Source organism: Bicyclus anynana, chromosome 8, assembly GCF_947172395.1.
Source record: "Bicyclus anynana chromosome 8, ilBicAnyn1.1, whole genome shotgun sequence".
NCBI lineage: Eukaryota > Metazoa > Arthropoda > Insecta > Lepidoptera > Nymphalidae > Bicyclus > Bicyclus anynana.
The window spans coordinates 8921172-8946917 of record NC_069090.1 but is presented as its reverse complement, the minus strand read 5'-3'; the positions used below and the strand labels follow the sequence as shown (position 1 = coordinate 8946917).

General features: G+C 36.3%; 1 protein-coding gene across 1 annotated transcript in view; it reads left to right on the top strand.

Annotated features, from left to right (window-relative positions):
- The first annotated feature begins 8059 nt into the window (after positions 1-8059).
- The window catches only part of LOC112052656 (uncharacterized), a 116100-nt gene continuing 98413 nt past the window's right edge, over positions 8060-25746 (top strand). Inside the window, exon 1 of the mRNA XM_052882741.1 lies at positions 8060-8377. The gene's annotated coding sequence lies outside the window, so the exon portion shown is untranslated. The remainder of the gene's footprint in view (positions 8378-25746) is intronic.

Below are 25746 nucleotides of genomic sequence, written 5' to 3'. Positions count from 1 at the left end.
TTTGGATTTCGTCTAGCTCTTTTTCAATTTCTCCTAAAAGTTCTAAAAGGCCTCCAGTAATCCTAAGACATGTAAGTGAAGAGAAAAAGACAGTCTACGAATAGCAAATAAACAGGAAGTATTGCTCTCCCTTTCATCTAATTGCAACGGAAGAGTGATATTATAAGTTTGGCGATATTGGTCGATAGTATGTCATTTGGCCTTAGATATGTCGATAGTTGTGGCCAATCTTGCCTGTCTTACGGTTTTTACTTAACTACAACATAACACATACTGAAGCCAAAAATGTTTTTTTTTATTTTTTGTCTGTCTGTCCGTGTTTTTGTTGACCGGGCAACTACTGAGTGAATTCAAATGAGCACGTTCACATTTTTTTTTTGGGCGTGTTTGGGCGAGCGCAGAAGCATCGCCTGATGGGGCCTGAAGGCAGAAGCAGAGATGGGCGGAAACACTCTAAGAGCGTCTCCTATGAGACTCGGACCACGGCTTAGGGGGCCGTTGGGGACGGATGTTTTGGCCTGAGTGCATCAGTCCGGGCGCCCGTGGCCTGAATCGGTATTGAAGGACCTGAAGGTGTTTTAGAGTCGCCTTTGGGTGGTGGGCAAACATTACACTTAGCGTAGGTCATTATTGGACGGATGCAGGTCTTATAGTGACCTTGGAGCGGAGGGATAATTTGCTTTTGGCGCATATCGTAGGGTAGAGACGACCCATCACATAAGCAGCTCTTTCTCGCTTTCTGTATGTCAGTAGCGAAGCTCATGTGGGTATCAAAGGATGGGTGATCCGTGTAAGGAGCTTAATCGAAATTATGGCGCGCAAGTTTTCTTGAGCACTGCAGCACTCTTTGGGTTTACCTCTATCCTCCATTTGCGCTTTTGCCGCGTGTGGTAAAGAAGGTAAGGTGGCAAAGAAAAGCGTGTTTATCGATCGCCGTTTACTGTTCAACTGAGTTATTATAACTAAATACATTGGGTTAGTAACTAGGAACATATTTTAGTGTGGTCTGCACATGTGTACGCCACATGTGCATTGTGCAGGCCATATGTCGGGATACATTTTGGTACGTTATAAACTTATGGATAATCTACTAACTAAATATTAATGTAGATGAGCTAAAATAATAATATAATAATATTTTTATGAATAACGCTACATATACCTCCCCCTTTAGATCAGATTACTATAACATAAAATTATCAACCCCGAAACTGTACTTAAAATTAAAACTACTTATAAACTAGGTACATTGTTCGGGTGGCACGACACTGTTTGTTCACATTTTTTGTTATTGTATTGTTCTAAGCTAAATTGTCACATGCGGGCACCGTAGCGACGAGACCGCTCGTAGCGCGTTGTTTGCAGCTGTGATGCGATGTCTGTAGTAACGCCAGATGATAATGTATTGGTCAGCGTTACAATGCGCTGACGGTAGCCTCTACTGATGGAGTCTTGAGAGAGTTTCTATTGTCTCGTGTTGCTTGGCACTTGCTTCGTAAATTGTGTTTTTGCCTTGTTCATTGTTTTTTTTGTTCATTGTTTTTTGCAGGTACAAAGTGCAGGGTGTAACTGTAGCGTGCGATGAGTGAAGGGACTCGTAGCTAATCGATGGGCTTCTAGTTTTTTTGCTCGGCCTTTTGAGTTCTGTTGGAATGTCAAGTGTGTCTCATATGTCGAATTTCACGGTTCGCTTAACCGTGCGACCAGATCTGGTTTTAAGTGTTAGCGGCTGGCTCGGCGTAATGGAGATATTGGGTTCTGTTTTTTTGTTCCCTGGGCTTGAGACCTCTATATCGTCGGCAATTAATAAATAAGCGGGTTTTAGACGGTCAAGTGACACAGTGACTTTTTTGTTGTTACAGTCTAAAGTGTAATACTTAGTATGACGGTCTAAAATCTGGAATGGCCCTTCATAAGGTGCTTCCAACGATCGTCTTGCCTCGTTTCTAACAAATACGTGGGAACAATTATTTAGGTCTGGATGAATAAATACTTTATTGTCCCGCGTTCGTATGTCCGTATGCGTGAGGTTAGAAACGGATGAAAGATTGTTAATTAACTGTTTAATGAATTCACGATCGTTGATGTTTGTTTTAGGGCTTGAGTTAAATATATCGCCTGGTAACCTAAGACTACATCCATATAGAAATTGTGAAGGGCTGTATCCTAGGTCTGATTTTATTGCCGTACGCAACCCTAAAAGAACTAATGGCAATTCTTGCACCCATTGTGCGCTATTTAAGCATTTCGCCATGATAGCAGCTTTTAATGTTCGATGCAACCGTTCTACCATGCCGTTAGCTTTGGGATTATAAGCTGTTGTCCGGACGCGCTCTATGCCGAGTTTTTTTAATAACTGAGTGAAAAGGTCGGACTCAAACTGCGCACCTCTATCTGTGGTCACTTTTAATGGACAACCATATCTAGCTATATAATGTTCTAAAAATACTTTAGCGACCGTCTCGGCTGTAATATCCTTTACAGGTACAACCTCGGGCCACTTGGTTACTCTATCTATCATAGTTACACAATATTTATAATCATTACAGGGTTTAAGAGGACCGATTAAATCTAAATGACAATGGGATAAACGAGAAGCCTTATCAAATGTTCCTAATGGTGTAATTGTATGTCGTTGTATCTTACACTTTTGACAAGGTATACATTTCTTAACGTAATTTTTTATATCTATATTCATACTAGACCAAAAATATCGAGACTTAACTAAACGTTTCGTGGCTGCAATACCGGGATGGCTAACATTATGTAAAGTTTTTATAGCTAGCTCTCTAAACGCGATGGGTAGATAAGGGCGTACGTCCTCAGTAGATGTTTCACATATTAGTTTAACATCGGAATCGGGCATGGCAATTAATTTAAATTGGAGATTATCTTGTTTGCGAAGGCTTTCTAACTCTAAATCGCTTTTTTGTAATTCAGCTAACTTATGATAATCAAATAAACTAGGCATAGTAATTTCGTTAATCCTAGATAAAGCGTCAGCAACTGTGTTTTTGTCGCCTTCTATGTACTTAATACTATCACAAAACTGGGAAATAAAATCTAATTGCCTTAAGCGTCTCGGTGAGTCAGATGGTGAGACCTTTTTTGTGAGTGCAAAAGTTAATGGACGGTGGTCTGTCAGTATTGTTAGCTCTCTGCCCTCAACCATGTGTCGAAAATGTTTTATACCCATATAAATTGCTAATAATTCCCTATCGTATGTACTATATCGTTTTTGAGTCTCCGTTAGTTTTTTGGAGAAAAATCCTAAAGGTTCTAATTTATTATTTACATGTTGATGTAATGCGGAACCTACACAACTATCTGAGGCGTCTGTCATTAAAATAAGTGACGCACATGTGTCGGGATACGAAAGTGTAACAGTTTGATTTATGGCTTGTTTACATCGATCGAACGCATTTAACGCCGTTTCGGTCCATGTTATTAAAGTTTTGTCCCTTTTTTTAGAGTTATGTAGGTATGCATTTAGTGGAGCTTGCATTTCGGCGGCCTTAGGAATACTTAATCTATAAAAATTTAACATACCTAGAAAGCGTCTTAACTCCTCTATAGTGTTTGGTCGAGGATAATTAGAAATGGTTTCGGACTTATCTTGGCTTGGCTTAATGCCGTTGGTACTTATATGATAGCCAAGAAAATTTAGTTCTGATTTTCCAAACTCGCATTTACCTGTGTTAATAGTAAGCCCGCAATTGTTTAACCGCTCTAAAACAAGTTCAAGATGTTTTAGATGGGTTTCTTTAGAGTCGGAGCTAATGATTATGTCATCTAGGTAGGCGAATGCAAAGTCTAGATTTTTTAGGGTGTTGTGTACTAATCTTTGGAAGTCCTGGGCTGCGTTCCTTAGTCCGTAATTACAGCGGGTGAACTCGAAGAGTCCAAAAGGAGTGAGGATTGCTGATTTAGGTATATCCTCTGGAGCCATAGGTATGTTATGATAGGCCTTACGTAAATCGATTTTTGAAAAAATTGTTTTACCTTTTAAAATGTAAGTAAAGTCGAGTAATCTAGGTAAAGGATATCGATCGGGTATAGTTTGTGCATTTAAGCGACGATAATCGCCACATGCTCGTATTTCACCATTTTTTTTGGTAACGCACACAAGTGGGTTAGCCCACGGGCTGTTCGAAGGTCTACAAATGCCCAGTTGAGTCATTCTCTCGAATTCCGCTTTGGCTAATTTGTATTTCTCGGGGTTAAGTGGGCGAACTTTTTCATGCACCGGAGGACCAGTGGTGTGAATGTGATGTTGTACGTTATGCTTTGGGTTTGATGAAAAATTTTCTAATTTAGTAATATCGGGAAATTTTTGTAATATTTGATGGTATTCGTCGTTAATATCTATTGAACGAATACTTGGTTCGGTAGACGTTGAGGTGTTAGTGGGACGAGATAAAAGTGTAATTTTGTCCACTAACCTTTTACCATGTAAATCCACCATTAATTTATTGGCCGCGAGAAAATCGGCACCTATAATTGATTTTTGTACGTCCGCTAAAATAAAATCCCATTTAAAAGGACGACGTAAACCTAAATTGACGGTAATGGTTTTTTTACCGTATGTGTTAATTTTGGAACCATTAGCCGCGTATAAAATGTAATCGGACGTGCGTCTGTTTTGCCTTTGTGTGGCCAAAACAGAGATGTCCGCGCCCGTATCTATTAAAAAATGTGTTCCGCTTATGGAGTCTGTTACACATAAGCGGTATGAATTACTTTGATTTCCGACACCGGCTAAGTTGTTTGATATGCAAGCCGGTGTCGGAATTAGTTTTCCGACTGTTTATTACAGTTACGGATGTCACCACATTTATATGCTTTCGGTCCGTAAATAAAATGATAAAAACACTTATATCCTAATTCGCCTGGCTTAGCAGTTTGTTTATTAAAAATTTGTCTATTTCTAAAACTTACACTATTGTCACGGCTTTTTGAGCGCGCCCTAGACGGACCCGGGAAATCGCGAAGTTGGGTACGCGACGCGCGGTTGTTGCCGTTATTATTATTAATTTGTGTTGTTAACGCTGCGATTTGTTGTTTTAAAGCGTTAATTTCTAATATTAAATGGCTTGTATCGGTTTTAGAATCAGACCTGAATATTGGAGATAGCTCTGATGCTCTAGTATTTTCTAAAATTCTGTCGGCTATTGTAGCTAAACTATCTAATTTAACCTCCCCTGTGTCGCATGCTGTGAGGACCGCTCTTATTGAGTGTGGGAGACGACCGGTCCAAAGTAGTTTTAGAGTTTCCTCGGGGATACGATTTTTGCCGAGGTCACGCATGCGTCTTATTAATTGGGAAGGTTTCTGATCGCCCAATTCAATCTCGTTTAGTAATTGATTGAGTTGGCGCGTCTCTGACTCCTCATAAATTGAAATAAGCCTATTTTGTAAGGTTTTAAATTTATCTGTATCAGGCATATTATCTAATAAATCACTAATGTCACTTAATTCGTCTTGACCCAACTTAGCTATCAATAATTGACTTTTATGGAGGTCACTTGCCTTTTGAGGGTCCACGATGGCGTTAAACTGGTGGAACCATAGCCGTGGTCGCTGCCGCCAGAAGTCTGGTATCCTCGATGTCATCGTGACGGCTGTCATATGTGGCTGTGCGGGCTGCTCTGGAAGCGCTTGTGCTGTAGTTTGTTGCTCCTCAGATGCAGATTGGTAGCGCGGGTCGTTTTGCATTATTGTTTTTATTAGTAACGCGCGCGAGTTGACTTAAGGCAAATCGATAATTTGATCACGTCGGGGTCACCACTTTGCCGCGTGTGGTAAAGAAGGTAAGGTGGCAAAGAAAAGCGTGTTTATCGATCGCCGTTTACTGTTCAACTGAGTTATTATAACTAAATACATTGGGTTAGTAACTAGGAACATATTTTAGTGTGGTCTGCACATGTGTACGCCACATGTGCATTGTGCAGGCCATATGTCGGGATACATTTTGGTACGTTATAAACTTATGGATAATCTACTAACTAAATATTAATGTAGATGAGCTAAAATAATAATATAATAATATTTTTATGAATAACGCTACACGCTAATCACTTTGCTAAGTTTGTTACCGCTTTCTGGAGGCGGGCTACTATAGATCTACGGTAAGGGTGTGTCAAAAATGGTGCGGTGTCATCTGCGAGTTAGGCGATGTGTGGATGGTTACTTGGCAAGATTTGAGATCATAATACGAATAAGGTATAAAGGATACTTTTTGTCGCGAAAATAAAAGCAGAAAGTGGCTTAAGCAAAATAAAAAGAGATTGGAAGTTTTTTTTTATTTGAATCGACCATTTGTAAAATGGTTAGTGGACTATTTATTATACATAAAATATGCGTAAATAAAAGATGGTGAATTTGAATTAGGGGTTGAAAGTGTACATCGATTTTGTCTATCCGGATATTTTAACGATCACTATCAGATGGTAATGAGACAAATTAGCCATTGACTTGTTCACCTGCTGTTGTTGTTACATGACGATCCAGTCTAAGATGGAACTTAGAAGAGGCGCAAGTTTATTCTAATATCTACCTCCGGTTTCTACGCGGCATCGTACCGGAACGCTAAATCACTTGGCGGTACATCTTTGCCGGTAGAGTACTGGGTAAATAGCGATCAATCTATCTCTATCTCTGTTAAGATCCGCATCACAACTAACTGCGCCAGAGAGGTCGTCATAAGAAATTTCAGCATAGGTTTTATTACCACGGACACAACAAGGCAGTTGGAAATGGAAGATAGGCGATACAACTACGAAAGCCGTAAAAAAGTTTGAAAGTTATTTCCCTGAGTGACCCAATGCCTTACCTAAATTAGTAATTACCTAGGTATTTAAACTAACTAATGCGGCTAGACGTCCTGCTCAGTTATCATGGAAATCTATTTGTTTAGATGCAACACACCTGCATTCAACAATTCCGGGTCATCCGGAAAACTGGCTACTATGACATTAGCAACTAGATGTACGATTTGAAACCTTTATGCGTACACTTTACGGTTGCAATATAAGAACGGAGGTTTAGTCGAAGGTACATTCACAAGTTTCTTTAATGGATGCAGAAATGTTTGCGCGATATGTATTAGGTACTACTTTTGATACAAAAGAAACCTTTTAAAGGATCCGTGAATTGGTCGTAGACAAATGTGATTTGTTTTCTTTTTAACAATTTTCAGGCGAAATTATTATAAAACATACACCTATGCCAGTTTTATAGAGACTCTGTTAATCACGTTATTTAAAATTATTTTAGTGAATTATACTAGCGGGCGCCCGCGACTTTGTCCGCGTGGAATTCAGTATTTCACAAATCCCGCGGGAACCATGGATTTTTCCGGGATGAAAAGTAACTTATGTGTTAATCCAGAGTAAAATCTATTTTCATTCCAAATTTCAGCCAAATCGCCTTAAAATTGACAAAGTTTCATACAAACTTTCATCCCCTATTTTATCCCCTTGGGGGTAAAATTGATCAAAATCCTTTCTTAGCGGATGCCTGCGTCATAACATTTACATGCATGCCAAATTTCAGCCCGATAGGTTCAGTGCTTTGGGCTGTGTGTTGATAGATCATTATGTCAGTCAGTCACCTTTGAGTTTTATATATTTAGAAGTTCTTACTAAATAATTAACAGCGGACAGCAGTTTTATTGTATAACAAACCCGTGAAAGTTTTATAGAGACTCTGAGTTAATCAAGCTTAGAATTATTTTATAGAGAGTTATATTAATCTAAATAATGAACAGCGGAATTAGTATGGAATTTTCTAATCTCTTGAACGGCTGATTCGGTTTTAATAGGACTTCTACTTCAACATAGAGGCTATTGAGTAACGTTATTTTTTCTCCCGGAAAATCCATGATTTTTTAAACTCGTAAATAAAATAATATTTTTGGACACTTGGTATTTAAAGTTCAATATACTTGTTGTTATTTGTTAGATGATGTTTCGCAAACCACGCTTTAGCGGTTTAAGATCTATGCAACAATCCCAGAGTCGCAGCCTCTCGCCGGTTTGCCGCGCCTTTACGTACCTGTAATGCAGGCTAGTTGATAACTAACCACAGAGCGAGTATGTTGTGCCGTTGAGCTAAAACCGCACTCCATTGAAGCCGCGCTCGATTCGGAGATTCCAATTTCATTTAAAAAAGTATACCATCGATTCTGTTTCGATATAATAACTTTTTGAATAGTGGACAGTGTTCGTAAATTGTGTATTTGTGTTTTCGGACGATTTATTTGACGAGTATATAGATACTTATGTGTGATTTTCTCGATTGAAGCTGAGAAGTGAATGTGAAAAGTTGAAATCGCCCGGAAGGACGGGTCGGCTCTCCCTTCATATTTCCGCAACAGGTAAGCTATTGGCCAGTTTAGTAGTTAGTTTTATTAGTAAGTAGTATTTATTAACAGTAATTTAGTTAAATAGATACTCGCTAGGAGATGCATTTTTTACGCATCCTGGTCAAACGTTATGCAGGAAGAACTATGCGTCTCTCCAACGACATTTTTCTCGCTGACTGAAAAGCAGCCAGAATCATCAATAAATATACATAAAAATAAAATTAAAGTGTCTGCCTATTTTATTTTAAAATAACTAAAAAAATTCTCAAGTGCAAATACTTATTTACACGTTACTAAAACACGATTTTTTTTAAATTTTCATTTGTCTGTCTGTCTGTTAATATCTAGAAGGGCCGAACCGATTTTAATGGGACTTTCACAGCATATCTACCTATTTGGTTAATGAGCAACACAACACGGGTTACTTTTTATACCTGAAATATCCATTTTTCGAAGGATTTGTGAAAAACTATTTTTTCCGTGGACAAAGCCGCGACTTTTTTGACGAGAAAGAAATTGAGTTCTATAGGTAGGTATACTCATTCAAACTCAGTAGAGAAGAGAGTATTAAAGATAACAGAGTCGTGCATTTCATAGATGTAAAAACGTACTGCCTACCCTCATCCATCAGGATCCTTGGATTGGGGAAGAAATAAAATCATATTATGCCTGTTCCTATCCTTTAGTATAATTTTAATATGTATTATAATGAAGATAATGAATACATTAAAGCAGCAGCTATTTAGGCGGGTCTTTGATACTTATCAAATTTCTATTAACTCGATAGAAATCAGCTATGAAGAAAGTTGATTTATCCATGATGTGTGCTGGTTGCGAAAACTTTGCAACATTCCTTTTAAACATGTTATTACCCGATTGCGAAGTGTACGACCCATATTCGGCTCACTGTAGAGCACAAGTCTCCTCTCAGAATGAGAGGGGTTAGGCTATTAACCCAATGCGGATTGGAAAACTTCACCACACGTAGAACATTAAGAAAATTCTCTGGTATGCAGGTTTCCTCACGAAGTTTTTCCTTCACCGTTTGAGACACGTGATATTTAATTTCTTAAAATGCACACAACTGAAAAGTTGGAGGTGCATGCCCTGGAAGCTAGTGTTACTATTTTATACTTATAACTAGCGGACGCCCGCGAAAATAAAGGACTTTCCATGCAAACTTTGAACCCCTGTTTCACCTCTTTCTGATTTAATTTTTGCAAGAAAAAGTACGTATAACCTTCTATGTACTATGGTCTCGAATCGTGCCAAGTTTCATTTGAATTCATTCAGTAGTTTCAGCGTGATGCCCGGCCAACAAAAACACGGACAGACAGACAAAGAAGAAATCAAAAAAAAGTATTTTTGGCTTCAGTATCGATTGTATAATGCCCTCCAATAAAAATTTTCAAATTATATTTCCTTGCATCCTTGTTCATATATGATAATTAAACAAAGGTAGTGTCCTTATTTGGTTGGTAACTATGCGCACTATTTTTAAAGAAAATTAAAATAGGAAGTCAAAAAAGTACTTCTTATTACTCGTAATGCCACCTCAGACCTCCATCTTTGATATCTCTCATTCCTTTTTTGTGCGCGGTAACTATCGCACGCGTCTCTTACAAAAAAAAAAAAAAAGAAGAAAGAAAGAAAGAAGTTTTTTTCATTAATATAGTTTATTTTCATATGCCTTCAAAGGTAAAGTGTAAAATCAGTGATCAGTGAAGATTCGAAAAATATCGGAAGAGAAAATATCTTCGTTAGATTTTTTATAGTCCGACAAAGAAAGTTAGTGAAGTGTTTGTCGATGATATTTCAGTCCCAGTGAATAAAAATATAGTGAAGTGTTTCATTGCAGGAAATAATTGTAGATTAACGAATTAATCATAATATTTCACTTTTTTCATAATATTCTAAAATATCCGATGTATCCGGGTTGACTGCGAGTTTTCAAGGATAACGGATGGAATATTTGTTAACTGATATTAAGGAGGTATCCGGGTTGACTGCGAGTCTTCAAGGATAATGGTGGGCATACGGATTAACTGCGAGTTTCTAAGTTTGCCATAATACCTACTCCAAATCATAAAGAGATATTGGAAAATCTGCCAGTATTTAATGTTATTGCAATTAATTACAATTGACTGTGAGTTTGGGTATAATATTCTAAAATATAATAGTGGTGGGCATTCGGATTAACTGCGAGTTTCTAAGTTTGCCATAATACCTACTCCAATTTACAAAGAGGCATTGAGCAAAACTGTCGGTATTTAAAGTTATTGCAATTCATTTCAATTGACTAGGAGTTTGGTTATAATATGCTAAAATATAATGACCGAGAGTCTTCAAGGATATAATGGTGGGCCTTCGGACTAACTGCGAGTTAATAAGTTAGCCATAATACCTACTCCAAACTATAAAGAGATAGACAGGGGTTGACATTTTATTTATAAAATTTAACCAGGGATCTAGTTTTCAACCATAACCTAAGCAGAAAATACGTACAGTCTAAATTAGATGTAACGTTCATCTGCAATCACAAATAATTTTTATACCCGCAAAATTTTTTTTTTTTCGAAATAAAATAGCTTATTTAGATAAGATACCGTAGTAAACGTATACTGCCGTGATTCAACCTCGAAATCGTTTGTAGTTGTACCAGACAATATAAAACTGAGGCCTATATTGGCCGACAACCCTGAATAAAATAAGGACTTAACTGAGCCTAAACTTTCAAAGGCTCCCGACTCAATTAAATCATCTGATTAAGACCCAGAAATAAAACAATTTCATAGAGACGGATACACGTCTCCATCCACGTTCGATGCACATTCGATGCACGGATATTAAGGTGAAAATTTATACAAATTGTTAAGTCCGCAATTCTCAAAGCTGAATGCAGAAATTTCTGCTTCTGTACTGGACGTAATTATTAAAGCCTAATAAAATAAAGTATATTTCAGCACAACTGTGCATAGTCATCAATGCCATCAAAAAAGGCATGTAAACTTAAAATCATTACCCTTCCTTTTGGCTTCGCCGTAGTCGGGTAAAAAGGTCACGACAACGTTAAGGCCTCAAAAGCAATGTTTGCAACGCTTGCCGCTTGCTTTGTGACTCTCACCATAAATAATTTCAAAATAGAATGCAACTGCTAAGTCCTACTTTATATATATTTTTTTCAATTAATATTAATGTGCCAGAAATGGGACATTTTTTGCTTATTGGTGATGATTAAGGCCAAAAAGGCTATTGAGAAAAAGGTTTTCTTTAGAAATAACTCTGATGACCCTGACCTCGAGGGCCGACCTACCTACGACTTTCTACCAGGGAAACTGGCATGCGGCCACCTTGTTGTTAGGTGAGCAGGGCGCAAGGAGGATACAGGAGACAGACTATATACTTCGCTGCCCTTTTTTCAGCATCAGTGCTATCGCCATAACGAACTATCGCCTTGCATAAGATCTGTGCCCCGGCGCAGACTCACTATTAGCAGACATTACCTCGTACGGTTACGAGTTGGTTCCAATTTTTTTTACAGTAGTTGGTTAAAACAACTAACAAAAACGTACTACTGTATTCGATCAAACATGGCTACTTTGCGCCATTACGTAGTAAAATTATTCAGTCTTCAAAATACTTTTTTACTAACTGAAAGCAAAAAAAAAAAAAAAAAAATGCTTGAAATAATTTGTAAATAATTGCCACATAGCCCATATTAAAGTGACAATGCACTTCCAAATAAATATGTAAATAAAAATAATTTTACCATAATAATGAAAATTTTTACTTTATTTTCAAAATGAAAGATTAAAGAACAACTTGGGTAATACCACGTGATGGACGGGTATCTGAGCGAATATATATCATAAGAACCGCATAATAGCCCTATGTGAAGTTTATCCGTATTTACATAGGATAAGCTATGGTATATAAAGAAACTCGCACCGTTAAGTTCCACTAAGAAATGGTTCAATAAAAAAATAAAAAAAAAAAATAAAAAAAAAAAATGTATTTAAATAAATAAATATTTTTTTTTAGTCATCAGGTTACTTAAACGACATCCTATGTTTTCGCAATACACATGATGAACAGTACCTTATTAATTTAACTTCAGTTTAAAATTGTGCTAAGAAGTTAACGAAACTTAGAAACTTAAGCTTCGCCGTCAAAAAAAAAAAAAAAAAAAAGAGAAGATAAGCGAAAAGCATACCCCGTGTTATGGGTACTAGCTGATATATCATAATATACGAGTACATTTATATAATACGTATAAATACTTTTATAATGTACATAATATACATCCAGACACTGGAAGACAACAAACTACGCCGCGACAAACGTCCTGTAATTTTTCAAGATTTATAAAATATGCTTCTAAAATCCTTTCAAAATCCATGCACTTATCTATCTTAAACTGCAGAATTCGTTAAAAAGTTCACTAAGCTACCAACATGTTCTATTCGCAAATTTGCTCAACTTCCAGTGCAGTACTCGTAGCTAAGTAGGTACTGGTGATGATCTATCATAATAAGTAGAAAAGTAAATAGAAATTACTTGGGGTTTTTTCTTTTTGTGTTCATTCACTAATAATTAACTAATTGCGCAATAGTATTACGCATAGATTGCACAAATGCAATAATAAGTGTTTGTGGGCAAACAATATCCTCACCTCAATCCTGATTGTTTTGTAAATGGTTTGTGTGACAGTGTGCGTTCGCATTATATGCGAATACCAAATACAAACCTCGACGCTCATCTGCAATAGTTAATTCGGATATCGAATGATCCCTATTCAATAAGCTGTTTGTGAAGTCACAAAACACTTTCCCGGTCAACGGGATATTCACTAATTAGCATCATAATGTGATGCAAAATCCCATACCTAAACTTTAATGTTTGATATTAAAAGACTCTAGAAGAATCATTGAAATACATTCTACACCGAAATACTAGGGTTTCCATAGTGGCCTTACACAACTCTGGTTTTCACTCCACCTTAATAGTTTCAGATATTTATTACTCAAATCCAGCATGAAAATTTTCTACTAACATATTTCGAAGATCATCTTCTCTTTTGTAAGAGTTTTACTGGCTGGTTCATCTAGAATCTATCTGTTCTGTGTCTGTCCTGATACTGGGCATGTTGACAGAACAATAAAACAGTCTATCACATCGCTGAAGCTATGGCATATTGCTATATCAATACATAACACCCACGTTTTTGAACCCTTTAAGCTTGTTTATCCTTTAAGCATGCTTACCTTCTTAATTAGACAATTTATCAGTGGTTGTAGTTGTGTGACTACAGCAATCTCAATCCCTACCGGTCAGACTTGTCAGCCTTTAAAGGTGACATTATAAGTACTGTCGAATGGTTGAATGCTCATTCTTAGAAGGGCTTATAAACCAAAACCCCTAAATATTGTAACACTTGGGAACCTCAAGTTACCGATTATTCCTGGGAAGAATCCAAAGAATCTGGTAATTTTATTAGCACCTGTAGACAGGGTTCACACACTATCTTTAATAAAGTTAAATCTTAAATTGTTATATAATAACAGTGTCAAAATAATATCAACAAATATCATAAAATCTGCTGCAGCTCCAGGGACCGATCAGTCTGTTCTATTTTTGATATATCACACCAAACGTCGGATAATATCTGTTAAAAAAGATATTTAAGACCTTCGGGCACAGATTAGACTATTAATAACAAACAAGTGGTCCCATCAAGTGAAAGAATGCAAACTGGACAAGATCATCCCTCTATTTTGCCCGATCTTACTAAAACACTTCTTGGACAAAGCGGAATACGCTAGATCCATATACATAAAATCTTAATATTGTTATATGGTAGATTGATAGTAATAAGAAATTTAGCTCTTGATTGTAACTCGAATAGAAATGAATGATAAAAATCATAATTATAACTAACTTATGATTTATTTCCAAACTTTCTCCCTTTCGCTCTTAACATCTACCTTTGTTTAATTATCATATATGAACAAGGATGCAAGGAAATATAATATATGATCAAACGAACTTCCAAGTGAAGTTCGATCATTATTATATGAGTTGCATCCTTGGAATATATGATCACCCACCCTCCCAGAAGCTCTCCCAAATAATACAGGAAAGTTTGTACAAGTTACAATACCTTCTCTTAAATAATGAGAGATATCAAAGATGGAGGTCTGAGGTGGCATTACGAGTAATAAGAAGTACTTTTTTGACTTCCTATTTTAATTTTCTTTAAAAATAGTGCGCATAGTTACCAACCAAATAAGGACACTACCTTTGTTTAATTATCATATATTCCAAGGATGCAACTCATATAATAATGATCGAACTTCACTTGGAAGTTCGTTTGATCATATAATATCTTCAATGTACAGAATTTAACCCATTACAGACACTCGCGACTCATTTCGCGTTTTAAAATTATGTTGTTTTTAACACGCAGGACCATGGGTTTTCCGAGATTTTCCGGGAGCTTAGGCCACTTTTTGGCCTAAGTTCTGCCCCAAGGTTTAAATCTATGCCGAATTTCATACAAATCAAATCAGTGGTTTAGCCGTGAAATGTAACAGACAGACAGTCTTACTTTCGCATTTATAATATTAGTATAGACTAAGTATATGTAAGTAGACCTTATGCATAAGCATAGATAGGTACCTACCTACTATTAGCAATATGAAACACAGATATTTAGATATAATATAAGTAGCTATCGATTATTAATAACAACCACAAATAGGTCGTTAAGTAAAATATATCGGCCTTAATTACAATTTAATTATTATGATATCGAAACCAGCAGAATGTTTTTGTATGAAACAGTTACACGTGTGAAAATATGTAGGTAGGTACAAGGATTTTATACCTATACTACAGCCTTTCTTATAAACTAGCTGACGCCGCGGGGTTTTACCCGCGTAGTTCCCGTTCCCGTATGAAAACGGGGATAGCCTTTCATAGCCTTCCTCGATAAATGGGCTATCTAACACTGAAAAAAATTTTCAAATCGGACCAGTAGTTCCTGAGATTAGCGCGTTCAATTAAACAAACAAACTCTTCAGCTTTATATATTAGTATCGACGTCATCAACCCATATTCGGCTCACTGCTGAGCTCGAGTCTCCTCTCAGAATGAGAGGGGACATATTAGTATAGTAGTATAGTAGCATATTAGTATAGTAGTAGTATAGCATATATTATAGGGATATATTAGTATAGATTTTGATTTTGATTTTGATATGTAATATAAATAAATATTTTGCTATCAAAATCAAAATTCATGCATTACAAGTAAGCTTAGGTTATAACCACTTTTGAAACATCAAGTTTGGACGTAGAGTCCGTCCACGTCTAAGTCCACGTCTACGTCTACGTCCAAGTTTACGTTCACGTCTACGTCCACGTCCACGTCTACGTCTAGCGTTTCGGTAGTCAGGTTCTGCTGAGAAGAAATGGCGATGTTATTACAATCTCCTTTTTACAGGCAAAGTTAAACTGCCTGTGCCATTATGTCCACCACAAATAGATCGTTAAAATACAAATTGGCTACAATTTAATAACAATAATTAGCGACGTTATCAGAACCGGTGGAATTGTTTTCCTCTTAAACAGTAAAATGCGGTCTACGTGCACCGGTGTAGTGATTGAGAGTTAAAACCAATGGCCATTTTGAAAGAAAGAAAGAAAATTTGTTTAGCGGACACACACACAATCATCATCGTCATCATGTCAGCCGACGGACGTCCACTGCAGGTTGGTTCTTCTGCGGATCGGATCATGCCGAGATACTCCTAATATAGCTCGTTCCATCGTCCGCTGTGTGACTCTGAGCCTTCATAGGAGGCCCATAGTTAGTGACCAAGTCTCGGAACCATAGATACAAAAAAAGGAATAAAAGATATTAAATAAACAAAAATATGATGTCTGTAAAACCAAAATGGGCACCACTCAGCGTGTGAGAGTTTTCAATATGTGCATATAATATTTAAAATAAACGTTTTATACCTTACTTTTATATTCAAAATCAAACCGTGTTCGGACAATAAAAATCTGGAATTCTCCTAATGATAACTCGAGTGCAAAATCGTGTATTTCATAATAGTGTGACGGTAAACAAAATTTCTAGATATTCGGCTAGTTCTAAGAACAGCTGGAAAAATGACTCAAAAGAGAGCCACCCAGAGCCGGTTTCAACAAATCATCACTTTCTCGAAGCGAGTGACGGGTTTTTTTAGTTTGCTTATGCAAAACCACTGCAAAATCTCTTTTAAATATATACTTAGTTACGGATATAATATTATACTGATACAGATTTCTTTTTGTCGTTATATTTGCATTATGAAGCGGGCTAACTTGTTAGGAGGAGAATGAAAATCCACACCCCTTTCGGTTTCTACACGGCATCGTACCGGAACGCTAAATTGCTTGGCGGTACGTTTTTGCCGGTAGGGTGGTAACTAAAAATTTTTTGCTTACTTCGAGTACTAACGGCTTTATAAAATCTTTGCAGAGAGAATAACCTTAATTAAACCTTCCAATTTAAAGGGCGAAGCAAACTTATTAGTCGTTTCTATTTTCCTCAACAAGAGAAACTACTTGCATCATCACTTACCATCAGGTGAGGGTCAAGGGCTAACTTGTAAAGAATAAAAAAAAATTTTGGAGTTTCTGAAAAGAAAATAAGCTTATAAGGAGGTGCACTTTACTTGCACTTTATGTTGTGCAGTGTACACGCATCGACATTTAGTTACTAAGAAATAATGAAACGATTAAAAGAAAGCTTACAACTCGTAAATCATGTTTAACCGACATCAAAAAAGGAGGAGGTTTCAATTCGACGCGTATGCTTTTTTACAATGTTACTACATAACTTCGTTATTTATTAACCAATTTTGAGAATGATTATTCCCGCTCCCGCCAGCCAGACCTGAAGAAATCTCAATCGGCCCAGCCGGGGATAGAACCCAGGATCTCCGTCATGTAAATCGCGCATACCACTGCGACATGGAGGCCGTCGAAATAAAGACAAATGCGTCTAAAAAGAATCAGCAACAACAACATTTAATCTTTTATTTACGCTAATTTTCGTTGTATTTTTGTACTTTTTTATTTATTTGCAGTCTTTATTAAATTTAACAGTCTTTATTGTTTGATCGTTAATGATAATCTTCCTATGGAAATCCAGTTTTAAATAAGATTTTTTGATTTTGCAAGTCCTTTTAAATGTGAATATTAATAGGTATAGAGGATATATGTTTTTTACAACTGTATTGACTAGCGATGCCATGAAAATGATAAAAATATCAAGACTTTTAACATTAGTTTTATTACGAAAAAATAATTAATGATATAAAATAATAAGTCATAGAATTATTATTGATAGTACAATAAATTTAACTTATATGTATTAGAATAGTAGGTAAAACCTAATACGCATGAGAGTTTTTTTAACGGACGTTATAAAGCTTTCAAATATAACAAATGCATTTCCAAGTAGATATATGTTCACACGACAGCGTTTAGTGTTGCATTTTTAATATTGGGCATTGGAAATAGACCTTCATTCAAATTAAAACTCTATTTGTACGCTTTTTCAACGTCCGTTAAAAAAACTCTCATGCGAATGAGGCCTTAAACTTAACTTATATTTTAGTTGGGAGAGTTAAACTTATAACGTGATGCTCTATGCACTTAAACCACGCAACCGCCTGTAAGTCCATTGAAAAATTCCACCGATAAAATCTTCAGAAAAATTATGGTTGCTTTTTCATGATTATCAGCACATTTCAAAGGCCCACTACAAGTCCAGCTGGCCTATTCACTATTTTTGTCATTATTATTAACTTAAAATAAACGTCTAATCAATTGACGAAATGTCATCTACATACTTTAGGATATCCACCAGTAAGCACCGAATGACATTTGTATTTTGTAGCATAGTATGTAGATGTCATTTTGTCAATTGGTTTGTATTTTATTTTAAAAGGTTGATAATAAAGACCAAAATAGAAAATAGGCTAATAGGATATATCCATTCCCTGAATGGATGGATGGATGGAGAATCCATCCATTCAGGGAATGGATATATCCCGGGTATTTCCCAAGAATGTTTTAAATATGGTAGCCCTAATCGTACGCAAGATCACAAGTGGACGTGAGGTTTGTGTTCTGTATATTGCCTTCATTATCATATTTTAAAGGCCGTTATGTTTTTTTTCGAGCCACGAATTTGTTTGATCTGTGTAGAACGTGTGTACTCATCTATAATTATAAAAATACTATGTTATTACAAAGTGTACGGTGTAGGTAATCAAGGAAGATGCGAACAAGATAAAGCACATTATAAGGAAACGCAATAAGCTCGTTTAATGGTTTAGTTTTTAATATTTTAGTAGAAATAATAAAAATGTTTCTTTGAGTCGTGATAGCCCAGTGGATATGACCTCTGCCTTCGATTCGTCGGGCGTAGGTTCGAATCCGGTAAGAGAGAACCTTCAACCTGAAACCCTGAGAGTCATCTTAATTCTCTACATGAGTGAAGTCTGACAATCCGCATTTTTATTTAACCTAACCCATCTCATTCTGAGAAGAGACTCGTGCTCAACAGTGAGACAAATATGGGTTGTTAATTTGACTAAAATTTTTGTTGAACACATAACTGCGTAATAAAATTTAATGTATAAACTTCGGATTTTCCCCAAGTCGATATCTTAATTGAGTTATGTAATACTGTCGCACGCACTACGTCTTTTCATCCGCGATTTTCCCGTTCCCGTGGAAATACGGGAACAAAATATATAATATAGTTTAGCATCAGGGATAAAGTAGGATTCTAATAATGAAAGAATTTTTCCAATAGGTGCAGTAGTTTCAGGGCCTATTCAATGCAAAAAACAAACAAATTCCTCTTTAAAATATTAGTATAGAAAAAAGAATCCACATTTCCCCTTGTCCGTCCGTCACGACATTTATTAAGAACATATTTTTATTAAAAAGCACGCGACTTCGTTCGTCTACGTGAAGTTAAGTTATTCAAATTTCGAATTTTTCATTTTCGAAACGTTAGTGATGACCCGGGATTCGAACCTTTGAGCTCGGTGACTTATAATCGCAGATAAAGTGGGGTATATTGCTAATCTTATTATGAGTGATAAATATCGCATCTGTGCTCTGACCATGTAACGCATAATCCAGTCTTTGTGACTGATAATAATTATTTCTTACAGGGCCTCGACCTAGTCGAATAAGGTTTTAAAGTAAGCTTACTTATGAAAGTTGAGTTCTTGGCACTTTTTACGGATCATCATCATCATTATCAACCGATATTCGGCTCACTGCTGAGCTCGTGTCTCCTCTCAGAATGAGAAGGGTTAGGCCAATAGTCCACCACGCTGGCCCAATGCGGATTGGCAGACTTCACACACGCAGAGAATTAAGAAAATTCTCTGGTATGCAGGTTTCCTCACGATGTTTTTCCTTCACCGTTTGAGACACGTGATATTTAATTTCTTAAAATGCACAAAACTGCAAAGTTGGAGGTGCATGCCCCATTTTACGTATATTATAATTAAAATTTATAAAAAAAAATCCACTGACCACTTTCTGCTTTCGAAAAACGATCTGATGGTCTCCGTGGCGCAGTAGTATGCGCAGTTGATTTACAAGACGGCGGTGCTGGAATCCATTTCCGGCTGGGCAAATTGAGATTTTCTTAATTGGTCCAGGTGTGGCTGGTGAGAGGCTTCGGCTGTGGCTAGTAACCATCCTACCGGCAAACTCGTGCCGCCAAGCGATTTAGCGTCCCGGTACGATGTCGTATTAGTAGTTAACCCGTGGCTTCGGATGACGAGACGTCTTGGGTTCGAGTCCGGGGTCGGGCGATGAAATACTGAGCTATTTTCGTTAAGTCGGTTGTGTTACACTCCCGCTCTGCGCTGAACCGCGGACAGACGGACGACATGGCGAAACTATAAAATATTCTTTGTGGACTACGGAACCCTAAAAAGGGGTTAATTGTGATGAACTTAGTGTACATATTTATTAAGGCTCAGTCCAGAAAGGGCGAATTCGCCGCGATTCTGTCGCGCGTATTACGTTGCGTGTTGCGTCCACAAGGCGCGTATTACGCGCGAGCATTTGAGGAGGAATTCAGTATGACACATAGAGTTGAACGCGCATTAAGGCGTCCCTAGTATCCAGAGTCGAGAGTCTGGCGTAGTGCACGCGATTTACGCGCGTATTTTGAATTCGCGGGATGCTTGTGGACGCGATGTATTGATGTCTAGTACTTCGACAATGCGCGTATGAATTCGCGCGATACGATTCGCGACGAATTCGCCCCTTCTGGACAAGGTCTTAAGGTGTAGTACCCTACACCTTAAGACCTTGTCCAGAAGGGGTCGAAATGATTTACCTTTACAACTACATTAGTGCAAGGTGACAATTGAACGGAGGAACTCTGTTATTGAAGCAAATTATGATTGATAATAAAATCAGTTTTATAAGGTAACAATAAAACCTCGCTTTATCACGTTTTTGGTAAGGTGGTATTTTTATTTGCGTGCTCTTGAATATCGAGAGGCTCAAACAACATTTAAGGTTGCTTATCTTGTATTTTTCTGATATTCGAAGGCCTGTTAATATTATGATGTCATATTATAAAGTAGGTAGTTATAATACATCTCAGTCACACGTATGTGCCATGCGAATATCACAGAATACATAATTGTACAAGAAACCTATTATACGTAATAACTATTTTTATTCAAAACTATAACTGTGCCCTTGATAGCCCAGTGGATATGACCTCTGCCTCCAATTGCGGAGGGTGTGGGTTCGAATCCGGTCCAGAGCATGCACCTCCAATGTGCAGTTTGAGAAATTAAATATCACGTGTCTCAAACGGTAAAAGAAAAAAAAACATCGTGAGGAAATCTGCATACCAGAGAATTTTCTTAATTCTCTGCGTGTGTTAAGTCTGCCAATTGGGCCAGCGTGGTGGACTATTGGCCTTACCCCTCTTATTCTGAGAGGAGACGCGAGCTCAGCAGTGAGCCATTATGTGTTGATAATGATGATGATGATTACCTATGCTAACTGTGCCCAGATATTTCACCCTCGTAGTTCCCGTACCCGTAGGAACATCGGGATATATTAATATTCTTAAAACACTCAGTCGTGGCTTAAAGAAAAATAAAATTCCTGTGGAACACGGGGACTGCGTCGGTAAAGCTAGCATAGCATAGCATTAAAGCATATCATTTTTTATCAAATAATTATTTATTTATTTTATTTATGCAGTATTTTTTTTTCTTTGTAAAAGAATAAACACATGGGTAAGTATTCTCAAAATTAACTGATAATGTAATAAAAAAATACACAACAATTCTATAAAATATCTATTTATTCTATTTATATACTTACCTATTGCTTTATGGAAAATAATACGAATCTACAAAACGCTTAAAAATATTAACGACAAAAACCTTAATCAACGACTTTTTGCACCTTTGCCAATTATAAGAATGTTGAACTGTAATAAAAATGCCAGGTATCTAATATTTTTAGCTTACTAAATGTCATTCGTTTTCTCCTTTTTGAAGCTTTTTATGATTTGCATAACTTGCCAATCAAGGCACATTTTATATTACTATAGGACGCCCGCGACTTTGTCCGTGTGGAAATCAATGTAAACTTTCAACCCCTATTTCACCACTTAAGAGGTTACATTTTAAAAATTCTTGAATTACATTATATTTCGTATATTTTCATGCTTTATGAGCCAATTTTTAAATAAAGCACTTTCCAAACAAACTTCTATCTCCTTCTATTTTTACCATACAAACTTTCAACCCCTTCTATTTTTATTTTAGGGTCAAAAAGTACCCTATGTTTTGCTCCAAAGTCCCATTTACCATTATACCAAAATTCATCTTGATCGGCTCAGTCGTTTAACCGTGAAAAGTTAACAGACAGACAGACAAACTTACTTTTAATATTAGTATAGATGGTATCTGTACATCACAGGATTCAAAATATCCAACTCTCGACTTTTGTAACGTGTTTTTAAGTGATATGACCTCAGCGACTATCCATGCTCGCCGACTCGTCTGTCGCTAATCTACATAATTGACATTCTTGTATCAATTATTTATGTTTAAACACTTGTTAATGAAAAACAGAAAATAAAACATATTACACTTAATACTTACATTCTATTGATACCTACAGATGTCACTTCAAAGACACCAGATAACTATAGAAGCAAAGTGTGAGCGGTGGCATGTGAAAAGCTTCATGTCAAAAACCAAACACCGCTACCCAGAAAGTTATGTTAAGGTGAATCTTAAATTACTACAGATATACAATGCATAGTAAAGAAAAAAAATATTAAATCAAATTATTCTCAAATATATATAAGCTGACGCCGCGCGGTTTTACCCGCGTGGTTCCCGTTTCCGTAGGAATACGGAGATAATAAATAGCCTATAGCATTCCTCGATAAATGGGCTATTTAACACTGAAAGAATTTTTCAAATCGGACCAGTGGTTCCTGAGATTAGCGCGTTCAATTAAACAAACGAACTCTTCAGCTTTATAATCTTCTCTAATATATAAAATTCTCGTGTCACAGTTTTCGTTGCCATACTCTTCCGAAACGGCTTGACCGATTTTGATGAAATTTTTTGTGCTTATCCGGTATCTATGAGAATAGGCCAACATCTATTTTTCAAACCCCTAAATCCTAGGGGTAGGTTAAAAGTAGGGTATGACTAGGGTAGATGTAGGGTTGAGGTACGGTAGATGTAATGTAGGGGTAGGTTAGGAGTAGGATAGAAGCAGGGTAGGGTAGGGATAGGGAAGAAGTGCATCATAAGTCAAAGCGAAGCTTGAGCGGGTCCGCTAGTATTAGTATAGATATACCCAAAATTGGTATTATCATCGGGTAAGACATTAACATTTCAAATGTTATTCGAAAATATGAAGTTACAAAACTTCATATTTTCGAAATGTTACTGTTTACAGAAACATGAAGTTAGAAGTACACTTTAAGCAACAAGGGCTCCCCTACCATATCGCTTCTTTCTTGTCACAGTACACCGGCCATTTTTAAATTCACATACGATCTTGTTAATTTGATATTGTGGTTCGCCTTGACATTTAGCGTGTCCGAGATGGGCGGATCTTCTTTAATTTATTTACTTGCAATTTTATATCGATGATAATTCCTTCAAGTAAAGATATGGTGGATAACAATATTACGAACTTTATAGGTTTTACTATATTTTCGAGATCTCTTCATTTAATAATTTTTCCTAGATTAAATAAATAAAAAACACTAAAAATTAACTAAATAAAGTTTTACAATATTTGCTTTAGGTTTAAAATACTTAAAGGTAAATATATTTTTATTTTTAATAAATTGTTTCGAATTTGGTTTGTTTCGGATTTCAAAAATAAAACTTGAAAAAAGGACTTATGAAACAAAAGCCAACTTTTTCTAAAAATTACACAGACTTATAAGATAAAGATAAATATACTTTATTTGCACACCACAAAGACAAAAACAAGTGAAATAAAAAACAAATTAGGAAGAGATCAGCATACAAAAGGCGGCCTTATCGCTAAGTAGCGATTTCTTCCAGGCAACCTTCGGTTTAGGAAAACTTAAGGACATCAGCAGGTGGCGTAAAACAAAAATAACCATAGTATTAGTAATACACATACATACAAATAATTTACATCCTAATACATAAACAATATTACACAAATACCTACAATATTGAATAAAATACATATCAAAATATACTAATAAATACCTTATATTGAAAAAAATAATATATACAGATCGACTTTACTGCACCAGATAATGAGACTTTACGGCATTTTTAAAAATGTCCAGTGTCTTTGATTGCCGTATATTTAAAGGGAGAGCATTCCATAACTTAACGGCTTGCACAACTTATCTTTCATAGCTCGATTTAGATTTTTGTCAAATATATCTACGAGTAAGTACTTAACATTGATCTCCTATATTATAAGAGGCTAATGCTACTAAACTAGCACGGAGCACCATAGTTTCACCTGCATAGTTCCCGTTCCCGTGAGAATACAGAGATAAAATATCTATGACACTCACAAATAACGTGGCTATCTATTAATAAAGAATTTTCCTTACAAACTCAAAAATTTCTATCTAATACTACCTACTAGAGAGGACATCCTAAATATTTACACAATCGTTATCAACCCATATTCGGCTCACTGCAGAGAGTCGAGTCGAGTCAGAATAAGATGGTTTAGGCCAATAGTCCACCACGCTGGCCCAATGCGAAACGGCAGACTTGTCAAGTCTGCCGTCACGCAGAGATTTAAGAAAATTTTCTGGTATACAGGTTTCCTCATGATGTTTTCCTTCACCGTTTGTGACACGTGATATTTAATTTATTAAATTCAAATTACACAATACTTAATATATAATTTTAATTGCCATTAAAACCTTCCAATCAATTAAAATAGTAGCAAATAAACAACTCACAAACCATATAAAGTTCTTATAACATTGAATTCAACTTAAACAAGAAAGTTCAAGGTGCGCTTACCAAATGGGGCAATAAAAAATAATAGGTAACTCGCGTAAAATGTTTCCATCACATGTTCAATTTCGTAGATAGGGTTGTTTTGAGTTGAATGGTAGCTATTTTGAAAACATTCGATATTATTAAGAATGCAATTTTTTTAACTGGCTTTTTTCGCTCTCGGTACTAACCTTGTTGAGCTTCGACGATTGCAAATATACAATCTATCTTAGTTACAGTGCTATATTTTGTATAATATATATTGTTTCTAAAACATTTTTTTTGGGTTCTCTCTATGTAATTTTATACAATGTTGAAAATTATGAGTGAGTGATATAAGATGAATGTAATAGTTTAAAAAATTAAAAAAACACGCTATTAGCAGTTAGCACACACTAAAAATTACAAATGGAGTTTTTGCGTATTCCTGACAGAAAACCCTTACATTTGATGCCCATATAATGGGGGTGCATTTTAGATAGCCTGTCCGCCATATGGGACGTCTGCTATATTGGATTTAAGCCACGTGACTATATTTTCGTAAACCTGACAGCAAACCTTTTCATTTGATATCCATATCATGGGGGTGGATTTTAAACTGCCAGTCCGCCAACTTGTCGAGGCCGCCATATTGGATTTGTAATGACGTTTCTATCTATCTATCTATCTATCTATCTATATACAACGTGTCCCAAAATTCAACGATAAGCGGGCGCCAAAAGATTGACCTGCTCATGAGCACTTAAGGAAAAATAATAAAAAAAATATACCTAAATTTTTTTTT